Source organism: Scyliorhinus canicula, chromosome 3, assembly GCF_902713615.1.
Source record: "Scyliorhinus canicula chromosome 3, sScyCan1.1, whole genome shotgun sequence".
In the NCBI taxonomy this organism is placed as follows: Eukaryota; Metazoa; Chordata; class Chondrichthyes; order Carcharhiniformes; family Scyliorhinidae; genus Scyliorhinus; species Scyliorhinus canicula.
In genome coordinates, this window is record NC_052148.1 from 145,526,518 (window position 1) to 145,540,198 (window position 13,681).

Sequence of the window (13,681 nt, forward strand, 5' to 3'; positions counted from 1 at the left end):
GGGCAGCACGGTAGCATAGTGGTTAACACAATTGCTTCACAGCTCCAGGGTCCCAGGTTCAATTCCTGGTGTGGGTCACTGTCTGTGTGGAGTCTGCACATTCTCCCCGTGTCTGCGTGGATTTCCTCCGGGTGCTCCGGTTTCCTCCCACAGTCCAAAGATGCGCAGGTTAGATGGATTGGCCATGATAAATTGCCCTTAGGGTCCAAAATTTTCCTTAGTGTTGCGTGGGGTTACTGGGTTATGGGGATAGGGTGGAGGTGTGGGCTTGGGTAGGGTGCTCTTGCCAAGAGCCGGTGCAGACCTGATGGGCTGAATGGCCTCCTTCTGCACTGTAAATTCTATGAAGTCTCCAGAGTGTAAACTACACTGCCAAAATATGTAAAATTACCTTTATGAAGCAAAATCTCAGCACATAACCTGTGAACATAGCCTTTCCATCAAGCAGAGAAGAAAGCCACTGTGAGTACTGATTACTTATTGGCATATTTTTGTATTATGTCTTCATAAACCAGGGGCTGGTTTAGCTCACCAGGCTAAATCGCTGGCTTTTAAAGCAGACCAAGCAGGCCAGCAGCACGGTTCGATTCCCGTACCAGCCTCCCCGGACAGGCGCCGGAATTTGGCGACTAGGGGCTTTTCACAGTAACTTCATTGAAGCCTACTCGTGACAATAAGCGATTTTCATTTTCATTTCATTTCATTTCATTCCCCTCGGTTGTCACGATACTCTTTCCTTACTTTCACTGGAAGTTTCCAAGAAAACCAGGAAGTGGGCCAAGCATTAAAAAGCAAAACTTCAATTAATATCACTGTAATTGCTCTATTAGCGTATTGAAACTAATACCTTCTGCTGGATTCTCCGTCGGCGGGATCCTCCGCTTCGCTGGCAGCGCACCCGCTCCTGCAGGTTTCCCGGCGGTTACCACAATGGGAAGCCAACGTATGGAGGCCTTGGATATGGCGGCGGTGTACTCTCCGAGGCAGCCTGGTAGCACAAGTGGATAGCACTGTGGTTTCACAGCGCCAGGGTCCCAGATTTGATTCCCGGCTGGGTCACTGTCTGTGCGGAGTCTGCACGTTCTCCCCGTGTGTGCGTGGGTTTCCTCCGGGTGCTCCGGTTTCCTGCCACAGTCCAAAGACGTGCAGGTTAGGTGGATTGGCCATGATAAATTGCCTTTTGTGACCAAAACGGTTAGATGGGGTTATTGGGTTACGGAGATAGGGTGGAAGTGAGGGCTTAAGTGGGTTGGTGCAGACTCAATGGGCCGAATGGCCTCCTCCTGCACTGTATGTTCTATGTTCTATGTGCTATGTTGCTTTTCAGGGGGTTGAGCATCACCGCCTCCAATTTCGCCGTCATCGGGGATTCTCTGCCTCGTCGCCAAACGTGATTTCGGCGTCGGAGATCAGAGAATCCAGTCCCTTGTCTCTAATGGGAATTACCAGTCAGAGAGCTGGAAGATCAACAGTGCCACCATTAGGGATGGCCAATGCTGGGACTGCATCAGCAGGGAGAGGATGCTTCAACAGTAGGCCACCCTTGAAGAGAGGTGAGTTAGGTTGGCGCTGGCGATTGAGGGGACGGGATCCTGGTGCATCAGCAACATTGTTGCTGTTGGAGAAACCAATGCCACAAGGGGGTAACCCCGTGGCTATGGAGCTCTCATCACACAGGGCACCCACTGAACCCATTGGGAGGCCACCAGGATTTGCCTGGTGGTCTCCCAGCACAGAAGCAGGCCCTCATCATCTTCAAGGCTGGGAAGTAGCTGGGGCTGGGAACTCCTGCCTTATTGCCAGACCATCCACCAGTCCATCTTGAATCAGCTGAGAAAATTCATTCCACAGTGCTGCAAGGTGCTTAGCTGCTTTTCATCCACACAGCTGTCTGTTACCCTTGAAGCTGTGCCCCAGACAATGAGGAAATTCAGGGCCATGTTTTTTACGCTGACACATGAGCACCGCAGAAGACAGTCACTGTTGTCATATTTCTGCATGTACGTCTGTGCACTGATTAATGAAAGATTTTGCTTGTTTTTCTTTTCTATGTATAAGCGATATCAAAATTGCAAAATAATTTCCTGTGTATTATTTCTGACAAAACTGTAAAAACATTGTAAACTGACAAGTTTGCAAATTGTTAGAAATAACAATTATTGGCAATCTCCCGAAAACTCTTACAATGTCACCACCACATAGGCGCTGGACAAAATCAAACAGCACTGCAATTCAATTCACAGAAGTGAGTCCCTGATTTTCAGTGCAGTAACATGATAGATTAGTTCTCTCAGATGCTACAAATTTATTTCACACATGGATAATTTGGGAGACTGTGTTCATAAATTGAAGCCGGGGAGAGGAAAAATTTGAGCAATTTGCCAACATCTAAAAACAGAGGTGAGCTGAATTGAAAAAAAAATCAACATGTTATTGCGAGTGTCGGAAAAAGCTGAAAGGATGTAATCAGAAACCTAAGATCGAATAGAATGGCAGTGAAGGGTAAATTAGTTCAGTGGGAGATGATGTGTGGGGGACATTAAAAAAATGATTTTACAGCCCCTGTCAGCGTATTTGAAGGTGGTGGGGGGCTCCTAAATTAAATCTGTGGCCTTCCCAATGCCTTCCCATCCATCCTTGTCCTGGCTTCAATCAGCCCCCTCAGCAGGGGAAGGTGGTGACCAGGCAGATTGTCTGGCAGCTTTTAGTGTTGGTATTGGGCAAGAGGGGTGACCTGTTTTTTTTTGGGGGGGGGGGTCCCCTGTACCCATCTGAGGCACTCCCCTCCCCGCCACACAAAATCGGACTGCATTTTACCTTTTCCCCTCCCCCCACAAAATTCCCCTCACAGCCCTCGCTAGGTTTTGCCACTCAGGAGCATTGCAAGCCCCAGACTCACCTTGAAGTCTGGGCTCCATCACTTCTTCTGACAGTAGTCACTGCTTGAGCCTTGCACTGCTGGGGCTACAGGGCTGCTGGACAATCAGGTTTGCTGGCAGCTTTCTAAGGCAGGAATCTCTCCCAGATAGGGGCAGAGGTCTCACCCTGGGACAACTACGGCTCCTCCCAGCATAATATTGCTGTGGGGCGACTTGGTTTCAGCGCCAAATAAAATACAGCCCCAGGGCACAGAATGAACTCTCAGTGAGGAACTTCAGTGTCCAACACCAAGAGTTTACTTGTTGCACCACTACTGACTGAAATGGGCAAGTCCTGAAGAACATACCTGACAGACTGGGTCGGTGGTAGGTGGGAAGAGAACCAATAATCGTCCTCACTAAGTTAACTATCACAGAAGCAGGTGTGGCATGGTGGCACAGTGGGTAGAACTGATACCTCACGACATTGAAGACCTGGGTTCAGTCCCGGCCCTGGATCACCATCTGTGTGGAGTTTTCACATTCTCCCTGTATCTGTGTGAGTCTCACCCCCACATCCCAAAGATGTGCAGGGTAGGTGGATTGACCACGCAAAATTGCCCACTAATTGGGAATTTAAAAAAAAGAATTATCACAGATGCATCTGTCCATGACAATATTGTTCGGAGCGATAATCACATTTGGATCTAACCACTGTAGTACCCACCTGACACTGTCAAGGTGCCAGGGGACAATACCCAGCCTTGGCCCTCAACCCCTGCAGCCTCCAGGCATCTCCACACTCCCCATGTGGTCATGACCACTGTTTTTCACATTTGAAGATCAGTAGTCAATTGCACTGGCCCATCATTGGCACATCCTGTGGTGTAAAGCTGTTGAAGTACATTTGTATTTATTCAAATTAATGGAAATCATTGGGGGCGGGAGGGTTGGGGGGTTGGTGGTGCGGGGAAGATCATAGAGTTTACAGTGCAGAAGGAGGCCATTCGGTCCATCGAGTCTGCACCGGCCCTTGGAAAGAGCATCTTGCTTAAGCCCAAGCCTCCACTCTATCGCTGTAACCTAGTAACCCCACCTAACTTTTTTTTTTTGGACACTAAGGGCAATTTATCATGGCCAATCCACCTAACCTGCACATCTTTGGATTGTGGAAGGAAACCGGAGCACGCGAGGAAACCCATGCAGACACGGGGAGAATGTGCAGACGCCGCACATACAGTGACCCAAGCCGGGAATCGAACCTGGGACCCTGGAACTGCGAAGCAACTGTGTTAACCACTGTGTTACCGTGGTGCCCTCTCAAAACAAGATTTTGCCAGTGCAAATCCTGTTTTAGTCCTCTCACAAGATTTATTGGCCATAATAGGATTTGTACCTGCGACAATAGGGGCTGATCGATCTTGCCCTCTCTCACACACATACATACATACTCTCGCTCTCTCATGCATGCGCGCATTCACTCTCTCGCTCTCTCTCACACACATACTCATTGTCTCTCTCCCTCTCACACTTACACACCCTCTCTCTCTCACTTTCATAATCATACACTCACACACACACATGCCCCTTTGCGCCCTTTTCTGGCATGCAAACCAGAAAGCTGGCCCTGTTGCTGCTCCTGCCATCCTGCTCTAGCCCTGCCAGTTACTGGACATTACTCCATCTGCAATGCTCCTCCATCTCAAAGGACAAGGGTCGGGGGGTGGCTGTATGAAGACTGGGTGCGTCAGACATATGCAAGGTGGGCTCTCTTCTTTTCCTACACGTTTTTTGCAGCGTACTTCTTGCAAAACATTGACCTTGCTATTACCTTGGGAGGAAGAGTCACTGCATCTCTTTCCCTGGAAAAATACCTTCCCAATTACCACTGTCACACCCCATAAGTGCTGTGACATTCACCACGCTTTTGCTGCTATTTGGCAAGGCCTTGTTCCCCATTATTCCTTCCAGCATGCATTGCCTCTCAGTATGGCTGGCTGGCAGAGGTAGCACTGAACTTTGGCCTCCTTGTCACCTTCTTTAACCAGGCAAGGCTTTGAAGGTCCATAATTCCCAGGTACCATCCATAAACTCCTGAATTCAATTTAATTGAACTGTAAATTACTTTATGTGCCATCCCACCATGTTGTGGTGTGAATTCCTCCCTCCGCTGCACGTACAAAAAGGAAGCGACACCAAGACATTGGTGTTATGTTCAAATGTTCATTTAAACAGGTTCAAATGTTTAACAGTCAGATTTTCAACCCTGCTACTCCCCATTGTTATTTGCCTTTGAGAGCTATCAATATGACATCACAGGAAGGGAAGATATTCATACAATTCAGCCTTTTGCCTTTGAGCATGATGCTATCTAGCAGATGGCAATTACAACGTAAACTAAATCCCAAAGGAAAACTTGGCAAACTTATCACAACTGTTTTCTTTTTGTATTTTGACTACGAGAAGATAGGTGTACTGAAGTCAGAAGACACAAATTTCAGTTACATTTTTGGGATTTTAAATGTTAAATTAAAACATTTATTAACAAAAGAAAAGAAAACTTGAATACACATGATTATATTTGCACAGTTAAAATTAGACTTACAGAACATTCTACCCAAAGGATTTCCTACATGATTAGACTACCCCTCTGGGTAACGATCCCTTATGTTTAACTGGAGTATTGTGCATATATATATTGAATGGTTTGCCTCACTAAAGTGATAGTAGTAATAACTCAGCCCCACCTTTCACTCTGCTGTGCAACTTCAAACTTCAGACACCAAGGGCTGGATTCTCCGCACCCCGATGGCAAAATTGCGTTCTGCGATGGGGCGGAAAACCCAGTTTTCTGCACGAAAGCAGGACCAGTACTGTTCCGCAATTCTCCGCCCCCCGAAAAGCGACGTACTTGGGGAGTACTCAGTCCCACCTTTCACCCTGCTCACTGCCTTAGGCCATTGTCTGAGGCCTGCCCCGCTCTTCTCCATCCCCGACTGGCCGAATTCCCCACGGCACGGACCACTCATTGTCCCACAGACAATGATACCCACGTGGCGGCTGCAAATTCAGTCTGGGGCCTCTACAGTCAGGTGAGGGCTGATCGGAGGGCAGGGGGGCATGATTTGGGACTGGGGGCTATGTGTGCGGGCAGTTTGGGTTGGGTGAGCTGCCATTCAGGAGCACTATTTCGGGGGTCTATGTCCGCGCGTTGAGTCCGCCGCTGGAGACTGCCGACGTGCGCACGTGCGACCTCTGACTCGGAAGGGCAGCACGGTAGAACAAGTGGATAGCACTGTGGCTTCACAGCGCCAGGGTCCCAGGTTCCCCGCTGGGTCACTGTCTGTGCAGAATCTGCACCTTCTCCCCGTGTCTGTGTGGATTTCCTCCGGGTGCTCCAGTTTCCTCCCACAGTCCAAAGGCGTGCAGGTTAGGTGGATTGGCCATGCTAAATTGCCCTTAGTGACCAAAAAGGTTGGGCACAGTAAGAAGTCTTACAACACCAGGTTAAAGTCCAACAGGTTTGTTTCAAACATGAGCTTTCCGAAAGCTCGTGTTTGAAACAAACCTGTTGGACTTTAACCTGGTGTTGTAAGACTTCTTACTGTGCTCACCCCAGTCCAACGCCGGCATCTCCACATCATGACCAAAAAGGTTAGGAGGGGTTATTGGGTTACGGGGATAGGGTGGAAATGAGAGCTTAAGTGAGTCGGTGCAGACTCGATGGGCCTAATGGCCTCCTTCTGCACTGTATGTTCTATGTTCTATGTACAGCGGGGGGCTGTATCGGCCATTAGAGCTGCGAGCTTCATGACAGCTGCCTACTAGCCCACTGCAAGACAGTGAAAAAGTGTTCTTTTGATGGCAGTTTTCCTGGCGTTTCCACGATGGTGTGGGGACATAGTCCCAAAAACAGAGAGTCCAGCCCCAGGTTGCTGTTTGCAGCCCCAAGACTTTTCTAACTTATTTGGGTACCTGATTTAAAACAAGCACTTTCCATGTTGGCTGGAAGGTTGCTCTCTTCACCTTTTTCCAACTCTATTCCCAGGGAGTGTCACATGACCACCCGGATGGCCTCAGCATTTCTCCTTAGGTCCCTTTATGCTCTTTCAACTTGATTTCATTGTAGTTAGCCCTTTTAAAATTACCATTCCTCGAATATAAAAATCTTTCATGTTTTCCCTATTGCCCACACAGTCAGGACAAATAAAGTTTTATAAACTTGCTTTAGTTATTTATGACCTTTTCCAAGTTGTAAACTCTCTTTGCATCCCCTTGACATCTAACAACTGAACACAATAAACCTTCTTTAGCTCCTAATGAAAAGTTCTATCCATGGCTTATTTACTTATAGAAAATTCAACTCAGTCATAGCTACTTCAAGTGAGTACCTTTAATGCCTAGACTTCACTGAGGTCCTCAACCTTGCAGACAGTCAGTCCACAGGTTAATTGGTATTGTGTTACACACACACACACACACACATGCACACACACACAGATACACATGGCCCCCACAACCCTGCTTCACAGAACATCATAATGAACTCCAAAAATATTAAGAATAGCACCTTGCATCACAATACACACACAGTTCTGCTGCTGATGTCTTCAAGCTTTCTACTTTTGACTAAATGCTCTCATGTGCCTCGTCTCAATAAATTATGTGTTTATCCAATCCCTTATGAGCGATTGGTGCTTATCTCAATGCAACAACACAATATTAGCCACTGCTGAAACTGCTCTTATCGGTCCAGTAAAACCATGTCAAAAAACTCAATCATTTTCAGCTAAGTTGCTTTGGACAGATCATGAATATTCAATAGTGGCAGAAATAGTAAACACACAACTAAAGTGGTGTAGTCACTTCATCCAAAGGCTTGATACTGCATTGCCCAAGCCTATATTCTGTGAAAGGGCTGAAGCTTAATAAATACTCTCGTGCTGATCGGTTCAAAAGAGATAAAGGTTGACCAAAGACCAATCTAATAATAATGCAGCATCCCTCCTGACACATGGGCGCATGATGATCGTGACAGAAAATAGTGGCAAAAGATGATTCATGACGTTATAAAAAATCCTGAAGCTCGTTGCATCAAACTAGCTGAAGAAAAGATAGCTCAAAGGAAATAAAGGAAAGATTAGTCCTCAGATCAAACTGACACCCAATGACCCTTGCGTGGCAAGTATTTCCGTGTGTAAATTGGGCTTTACAGTTATCTGACACACAAGCTGTATTATATTGGAGATCAGATATAGTTTGTCGTTATCAATGATGGTGAATAAACGATCAATATCATCAGATTTCATTGAATTTGCATGCAAGACAACCATGAATGAAAATAGAATCACATTTTCAATATCTTTACCTTTTGAAGGTTGTTAAGCTCATGTCACATTTGAGTGACCATTCTTTTAACCACTCTTTTTTTGTCTAATGTGTATATATCTTCTGAGTGTTCAGGAATTTAATGTTATCAACATGGTTTAAACGTATTATTAGCTCATGTCACATTTGAGTGACCATTCTTTTAACCACTCTTTTTTTTGTCTAATGTGTATATATCTTCTGAGTGTTCAGGAATTTAATGTTATCAACATGGTTTAAACGTATTATTGGCTGTCTTAGCATGTCATGCTAAATTAATAAGATGTTCTGTTTGATACAAGGATAACTTGGCACAATATATTTATTTCAGAAAACCAATAACATTTTGTTCTGTTTCATGCATTGAAAGGAGAATGTCTAAATCAAAACTACTTCAGTTGGATATAGTGAACACTCCTCTACTATTTTGTCCAAAATGTAATTTGCGTTGCATCACTTGGCAGCTCAATAGGCAGAATGTTCAAATTTGGTGGAGGTGTGAAACAGACGATAATGTGTTGGCTGTCCATTACACAGCCCAGTCATTTCTTTTCTGTTGACGTGAATGGAACAGGAAATGGAGCAGGGTGTAAAATAGTTAGCCAAGTCACAGTTGCCTTTTCATTTTATTCTTTCACATGGTGTGGCAAGACCAGCATTTATTTCCCAACTCTAACTGACCTTGAGTAGTTGATGGTGAGCCACATGCCTAAACTGCTGATGTCCAGTCGGTGCAGGTAGACATTTAGCCCTGTTAGGAAGGAAGACCCAAAATTTTCCAACAATAGTGAAGTGACATAGCTCCAAGTCAGGACGCTGCATAACTTGGTGTGCCTCTAGCTGGTAGAGGTGGTGGGTTTGGAAGTGGTGTTTGAGGAGGTTTGCTGAGATGTTGCAGTGTATATGATATAAACTGTTGCCATTGTGCATGGTGGCAGAGGAAGTGAAAGTTCAATTTGGAAGATGGGGTGCCGATCAAGCAGGCTTATCTGTCCTGGATGGTGCGGAGATCCTTGAGAGTTTTTGGTGATGCCCTCACCCAGGCAATTAAGAGTACTCCATTACAGTCTTGACTTGTGCCCCAAAGATGGCAGAGAGGCTTTGGGGAATGAGGAGCTGACTGTTTCATGACAGAATTTGCAGTCTCCAACTTATTCTTGTAGCCATAGTATTTATCTTTTGGTCCAGTTCTGTGTCTGGTCAATCCGCTACCCCTCCTCCCCCACCCTGCCCAAGATGTTGACAGTGGGGGATTCTGTAATGGTAATATTGTTGAATGTTAAGGGGAGATAGTTAGTTTCTCACTTGGAGGTCATCATTGCTTGGCAATTATGTGGTGTGATCATTACTTGTCATTTGTCAGCCCATGCCTTAATGTTATCCAGGTCTTGCTGCACAGGAATATGAATTGCTCCAGTGTCTGATAGGTTGTGAGTGACATTGAACATTGTGCAATCCTCTGCAAACACCCTCACTTCAGACCTCATGATGAAGGGATGGTCATTGATGAAGCAGTTGAAGATATTTGGGCCTCGGACACTACCCTGAGGATTCCTGCAGCGATGTCCTGAGGCTGCGATGATTAACCTCCAATAATCACAGCCATTTTCCTTTTTGCTCAGTATGACTCTAATCTGTGGGGAATTACATATGCAATGGTTGTTCGTTCAAGGTGACATGCACGTGGGCCACCCTGGAAATGGCTGGCAGAGCAGCCGCATCCCCAGGGGGCAATTAGCTTTCAGTGGTAATACCAATCTGAATTTCATGCCATAAATAAACTAATTCTAAATATATGCAAACATTGTGCTATTAATCATAAATTCTTCAGATAGATAGATTACGTTGGAAGCAACAATGCCATCTCTAACAGACAACTGAAATAACTGTGTTGGATCATTTACAGCTCATATGCTTCCTTTTCTGCACCAAGATTCCAGTACCTGATACATGCAAATCCAACAGTTCTAATCATGGGTGTCATTATGGAGCTTTTATTGAATGGTTCATCATCTGGAGGTCGCAAGTAAAATGTAAAGTTGCTACTTCTCTATTCTATCTTTTTTTGCTGCCACACTAGTGGTTCACTGAAGGTCAAAAAATGAAAGTGGGATCTCAAGTGTCCTCTTGACCCTGGTTCAGCTAATCTATGATATACTATAATGGTCTTATGTACTGAGGCTCGGTATCATTCCTGCCATATGCTGCCAATATAACTGCATTGACAGATACCATTTTGCCTACCACTGGACTTTCTTGAACAGACCATGAACACAAGGCTAATGTGAGCAGCATTAATCCTGGAGTGAATGAAATCAAATTATTTTGAATCAATAGATACCACAAGCTACCAATTAACGGAATGCTTTCCAAATTACCTCTTACATTTAATATTGATTTTTGTTTTACAGTGAGTATATATTACAGAAAGACGATGTATAAATATGAGTCAAGAAGGCAAAGCTGACAAAAATGTGTTGATAAAAAATAACCAGAATTGGAATCTGGTTAAAATTACAGCTTTGACATATTTAGCAGTGTGATGTTGCAATGCTACATTCAAATTGGTGACTTCTAATCGTCTTCTGTTTTTATTTGGCAGAATTTTGCCATTTTTTGGCCATGGTCAGCTCGAATAGGAAACGCAGGGTTTAGCTAATGGCTGCACCGCCAGCTTTTTCCACCATATATTTTGACACTTCCGTCAACAAAAAAAACCAAGATGCAGGTCCCACAACATCATGCCTGTGGGGACGGCTTTGAATGAGCCCGTCCCGCCAGCAACTTAACTTTCTATAAGATCAGGCTGCCTTTTCAAAGGTTCCCTATTTTAAAAAAAACAACCAGCAAAGAGGACACCACATGGAAACAGAAATCCCCCACAACACAGAACCACAGAACCCCTCACGGAAAGACCCCGTGGTTCCCCTCCTGGCTCCCCACTGCAGAACTCGCAACAGCTCCCCCATGGAAGTGACAGGCAGTGCCATGCGGGAATGTCAGCAGGCAGTGCCAGAGGCATTGCCATTGTGCATTTCCAGGATACTGCCGGGCATGGCCCCCTCCTCCCTGGGGGCTGTACTTAACTGTGCGCTTCCAGCAGGTTCTGTTCACCAGGCTTACGGCATGGCTCCTGTCATAATTAACGTTGCTGTGTGGTCACACCAATCTGAATGGACAGTATAACATGGGGGGGACAATCAGGCGTAAATATCTAATGAGCACATTCAATGAGGTGTAATGGGGATTCTAACTTTTAAAGGTATGGTCCCCTTTATGTCACTGGTGGGGGAGGAGACAGAGAAATCTCGCCAGTGTAAAAGCCATTTTGGGACTCCCGCTCGATTCTCCACCCCTCCACTAAATCCTGTCTGCTAAATGCAGGGGCAGGACACTGATAAAAGCAGATAACAGATAAAACAGAATTAAGTTCTCTGGCAGGAGTACAATCACCCCTGGTCTGCATTGCCGCTAGATGCAGTGCCGAGGAGCGATCCTTTGCCATGCTCCTGGGATTCCATTCGGAATCCCATTTTGAGCGGGTGGCCCTGTACCAAGGTTCAGAGGATGGCCCCGCTTCCCCCCACAATGTAAGTCCATACCCTATTGACAACAACAGGGTACATCCCCCTCTCCCCCCGCATTACCTCGGGTCACCCTCCCACAGCAAGTGTGCATGAGGGTGATCTGTGTCCTCTCCCTCCAATGACACTGCACCAGACCCCCACCAGAAACCCCTGCATCAGACGCCCCGTCAAAGATTCCCATCAGACCTCCATATCGAAGAACCCCATATCAGAGAACCCCCATATCTGAAGCATCCCCCATATCAACGGCCCCCCCATATCAGAGACTTCTATCAGAGACAACCCATATCACAGAACCCCTCATATCAAAGATCCTACATATCAGAGATCCCCATCAGAGAACTCTCATATCAGAGACTCCCGTATCAGATACCATCGCCCCCCCCCCCCCCCCCGCCACCCCCGACCGCCCGACCGCCCTGTCACTCTTGACTGGAATCTAAAGAACAGTTTCAGCAGAAACAGTGAAAAATCACTGCCTTTTCACTTTCCAGTCCCTTACACACTTCAAACAGAAGTGTAGAAAACAGCAGCTTTCTTTGATCTGTGCAGCTTCTATTTACTTTTAAAGAGAAATAACTGTTGTAGGCTGTAATTGACTGGGCAATAATTTCCAGACAGCCGGTTGTCTTGATTGTTTATTTTCATTTCCCTTCATACTATAATACATCTCAAGTATCCTGATGTGAACCTAACCACAATGTTTATAAACATCTAGCCATGATTGACAGGGCATCACCACATCAAAAGCAGTTAAGCGCTTTCTGTTGAGAAAAAGAGGAAGTGAAAGCACTTATCTGCTAGATGCTCATGAACATTGTGGATAGCTTTGCAGCATGTGAGGAATCCACCTCAGTGTTCAGCAGAACAGGCAATAGTCAGCGATTTAGTGGCCCCTCTAGCCAAGGGTTCAAATACTGTAATGACCTAAAATTGAATTTGCACCAGTGAGATTTCCGAATGCAATTATCCGGCCCATCCTGCAATAACACGATCAGTTTTATGCCCATAAAGTTGCGGATGAGTTCACAGATGTTAGGTAATTTGGACATTTTGAATTCCCCCTCTGTGTACCAGAACAGGCGCCGGAATGTGGCGACTAGGGGCCTTTCACAGTAATTTAATTTCAATGTAAGCCTACTTGTGACAATAAAGATTATCATCATTATTATTATTAAGAAAGGACCGTGATGCCTTGCATAATTCAGACCCTAGCTTTTCCTCTGAATTGCAAGAAGGTATAGCTTTGAAATGTGTAAATTCTGAGGACTTAATCTTGTCACAGGATATTATATAAAGAGAAACATGAGCATTCTCCCTATTTTGTGCAGGAAAATATTATTATCTAGAGTAAAATACTTATTTTCTGTCAGACTGAAGTGTTCACTAATGGATCATTTACTTTATATTCACACAGATGATTTAATTCTTCTTAAATAGTGCTGTAATTGATATAAGTTAAGTCTAGTTTAGCAAATTCTACTCGACAAACACAAGTTTGATTTAAATAAATACTATTGCTCAGAATCTGCCATGTGTCCATAGTTATAACCATTTTCTGTTTGGTCCAAAAAGTCTTTTAGTTAGAGCAGTCAGAAAATAAGCACGTCTGAAAATGAATCTGCAGTTATGCTCAGGTTTTTCCCAGAAGACTATACCAAAACTCTCAAGCAAACTACCAACAAAGAACCTTCAGTAATAGTTTCTTCAGATAGTTACTTGAGCAAAATGCATCACCATGGCAACAGGCAAGGGGAATTACAATAGAAAAATACTAGCACATTTACACAGAATAGCCAGTACTGTGAAATCAGTTGTAAAGAAGAAAGATTGATGATAGGACTGCATTTTAGAAAGCATTATCTTATG